Here is a 4,284-nt window from a genome sequence, read left to right as displayed (position 1 = left end):
CCCCCCCACTCTTCTTTTGTGAATCTAATCAATTTGCAGCACAACATTATTCGGTGTGGGTGGTTTTAATTTACATACCGGCCAAAAGTGTCTCATCTGCAAACCTTGTTATGACTTTGAAAACTACAAACCAAAAGTTGTTTAACATTCATGAGAGATTCTGTTGGTGGGTGTGTTAACACGTTACACAAAAAGGCTTCATCAGAAGGGCAATAGGGTCATAAATGACCTCTTGCATCCAGGACACTCTTTTGTTTCCCCTTCTTTCCTGCAGAAGACGATATAAATCACGCAAAAACTACTAGACTAAGCGGTAGTTTTATCCCTCAAGAAGTAAGGAGCAACAATAACCTTTGGTCCTGAACATAGCAGACTGCAGTTCATATTTACATTTTCTTTCGTAACTTGACTTTTAATTGTATTCTGTATATATTTATCTACTTTCTGTTTGTGTGTGTCTTTGTTATTCTTTTCCCTATTCTAAGTTTGCTGTGCTGCCATTTACAAGTGCCAAACTGTCTCTTTCATTGTTCTCATAACAGCGACAACAAAGTTAAGGTTAGAAGGGGCAGACATGATTGTGGAAGGTACTTAGATATTCGATATCTAATTACGTAAATCAAAACTGAACTGAATTACAGTGAATCAACTGGCTTCTGCATAGAGGACAGTCCCACTGTGGAGTGTGTGGTGCTGCAGGCGGAGGACTAACGGGGACAGCTGCTCGCTCAGGTCATGTGAACCCAAATCTTTGTTTGGAGAGAGACCAGCTTGTCTCCAGTTGTGCCTCCTAAGGCCATCAGAGAGCTCCCAGTCCAGCCTGAGCCAGAGCAGCTCTACAACGACAGGCTCTATGCAAAACCTCTCCCACAGAACAGTGTAATTCAAACCGGCTATTGTTGTCCCATCCATGTGGCAAACAATGCAGCGAAAGTACATTAAAATACGTGATTGGAACGTGCTAAGTTGAACACACCAACCCCGTGTTGAAACATGGTTGCGAAAGCACCAGCAGCACCACATTTGGTTGTATGTTTGCATATCATGTTATGGTTTTTGCTTCCTAACTCATCTGAATTGAAGTTTGAATTAAATTTTGCGTAACTTGATCCAGATTGGACATGTGGGACAACGTTTTGGTCACGGTTGTTGCGAATTCATATTGTGAAGATAAAATCAAAACTAAAACTTGTGATAGTGTAAAAAGAAAAAGAAACAACAGGACCAGTCGATTCCCAAATTAACACGTGACGGGTCGTCGTCTCTTGGATCATTGCCTAATAACTATGAGTTATAATTAGAATAAGTTACCTATCATTATCATTCATGTCATTCTTTATCTTCAGTTGCCATTAGATCTGGAGTTAGAAACTCAGATTACTTTTGAACAAAGTATCTACATATGTCTACGGTTTACAACAAAAATTATTTTTTTTCAAAATTGACATACTTTGATTTTAGCTGCCTTAAAAGCAGCTTCATGGATCTTAGTGTAGTGAAAAAGTCCAATATATGCAATTTAAAAATGCTGTGATCTGAGCCTGAACCGATTGGGACACCTCTACCATTCCCATGTTATGCACATTACGCTGTTTACCTATGTATAAGTTACTACTTCTCTACTATTCTATGTTAAAAGGTTTAATCATGCTTGCTAAGAAAAGGGGTGTAAGGAGTTGCACATACAAAGCCGTTTTTCTTTTTTTTTTTTTTTTTTGCATAGTAATTAGATCAGCTAAAGTCATTAGAAACAGGCCTCCACAATGTAAACTCCATCTGTTAGTATTGATTCTAGATTACCATTAAGCCATTTTTCATTCTGCACAATCAGTCGCCTCAGGCTTCAGTACAGTATCTCCTCCTCTAATGTTCACAGCCTAGAGGTGTCTTCAAGTCATCCCTCAAACAAAACGGTTTGCTTTCATGATTTAAATTTGTATTCATTTCAGTTTAATTCACAATTTTATTTGCTTCAGCAGCTTTCAAACACAACTCGCACGGAATCCTGTCAGCATTACATTTGATCCTAATTACAAGCAGGCATGAAAAACTCAAGAATGATTCACGCGGCCGACACTTTGCGCAGTGGGACTGAGTTTTAATGATCAGGTGAAATTTTCCACACGCATTTCAGGTCGCTCACAGCTAAGACGCTTTCTGGCACACGGAGTGGGATCTCTGGCGTGTGTGGGAGGAGGTGTTATGTGGGTGTGTGACTCCGGACGGCTTGAAGGGAGGGTCGAAGATAGGATTTCTCAGTCTAATTAACGCCTCAGCAACAACAGCAGCATACGTTTCTGCACAGACTTTTCCCAGCAGCTCTTTTTTTCACCCCCCATTTGAAAAAAAAAGCTGACAAGGAAACAGCGCAGCATGCATGCTTTAAGGGAAGTTAGAAGATGAGGGAACACATGCATGTGAGTGCTGCATTCTGCCACAGCATTGTGTTTGTAGTTAAATGTCAACATGCAAACTGGGGCTTCTTCGCTACCACCAGCATCATGTTGCCAATTTCCAGGACGGATGATCGGATATTTCGGTATGAAGGTTGCTGCTGTCTTGGTCGATGATCATGTGACATATCCAAAGGTCCGAGTCGTTATTCAGATGCTCCATGTGTGTTTTCACTTCACGGATGACTCCTGTTCACATGAAAGACATCAAGGCATGTCAAATAATAAAAGGGTGAGCTTTAAAAAGCAACTCAGACTGTAAGAATATGACAAACTGTTTGTTAGCGCAAGAGAAATGTGGAAACCAGTACGAGGAAAAACAAAAAGCTCTTGTTTCAACATTAGATGGGTCAACCCCAGATGAACGTAGGAAGAAGAGTTTTCGGTCTGATTTACATCTTTCAGTCATGTTAGCTTTGCTGCTGGTGTGCTTCTGCCTCAAGGAGAAGACTTCACTGACCTTTGTTGTTTCACTTACAAAGAAGTGACAGAAAAGAGCAAAAATGATCAAAACTGAAACGGTTTGGGCATCTGCTAAAGATGGATCTTAATCATCATCAAGAAGAGATGTTGGAAGAAAAATACTAAAGACTTTCCAGTACCTGACAATACCTTCTAAACTAAAGTATTTCAATATTTTAAAACCTTGTTATATTTTGTCATGTTACAACCACAAGTTTCAATCTGATTTATGACTTACAAAAGATTTTGCAAGCGCATGAGTGGATAGTAGGTGTTTTTAGATGACAGAAAAATGTTACAAATGTGAATTTTAGACCAGTAGCAGGTGTTTGATTTCATTCCTTATTCTTCTGGATATTCCAAATATTCAAGGTTTTAAGCAATTTGCAGTCACTTCGCAGATAAAACTTACTCACAGCACTCAACAGACAAGAAAGTGGGTGAAGTGCTGCCTGCCTCTGTTCTGCCCTTGGCCCTAAAACGACAACATTCGCCCCTGCCTGGGTTAGCAAAACCGTCACTTTCCAGGATAAGTGTCAGAAGAAAGGGCTGAGGGTATCATAGTGAGTGTGTTACACCCACGTTGTCAAATCCTACGTTTCCCCTGGCATATAAATTTGAATTCATCCTTCAAAACAAAGATAGTATATGTTCCTTTGTTTTTTGCTTTCCATTTGTTTGCACTGAAAAAGCTTTATTTTTATTTTTTTTATTTTTGTAAAGCAGCAGCCTTCCCTCTCATCTGGCTCCTATTCAAGCAACTTAGTCTTTTATTTTGCACCCACAAAATTCCCATACGAGTCTCATCTTTTGTCCCTGAGTGCTTCTGTATTGCACAGTAGTGATTCACAAGCTTCTTCATGTGCTACAGCATTTTAGTGCAGGTAATGTATATGTATGTTATTAAAGTAAATCTTCTGTCTGCCTTAGCCGTCTTGCACTCTGCTGCACTGCACCTCGTACATCAAGTGCAAGTCCAACTGGCCGGCATACAGCTCTGTGTCCAATTAGGACTTGCCAGCCGCTGATTTTTATTGGCTGTGTAATGGTGCAAAACTTAAACATTTATCAGGGTCGATGGGCTACATGTAGCAGCTACAAGCTATTAGGGGACTCAGAGGAGGTGAGCGAATGTGAAAAGTTTTAGCAAACTGCGAATATTCAAACGAACTGTCATCTGTAGGAGATTAAAATGTCCCAAGGAAGAAAAACAAAAATATCCTGTTTTTTTTCTCTCTCTCTTTTTGCTGCAGTGTGCATTAAGAGACAAGTTTTTTTTTTTTTTTTTTTTTTTTTTTTTAAATTTTTAAATTTTAAAAAAAATTTTAAAAAAAACTTTTTTTTTTTTTTTTTTAAAAAAAAAAAAATT

This window comes from Poecilia latipinna, unplaced genomic scaffold (genome assembly GCF_001443285.1).
Source record: "Poecilia latipinna isolate Pla-1442-1.1 unplaced genomic scaffold, P_latipinna-1.0 Scaffold1300, whole genome shotgun sequence".
Classification (NCBI taxonomy): Eukaryota; Metazoa; Chordata; class Actinopteri; order Cyprinodontiformes; family Poeciliidae; genus Poecilia; species Poecilia latipinna.
This window is presented reverse-complemented; position numbering follows the sequence as displayed.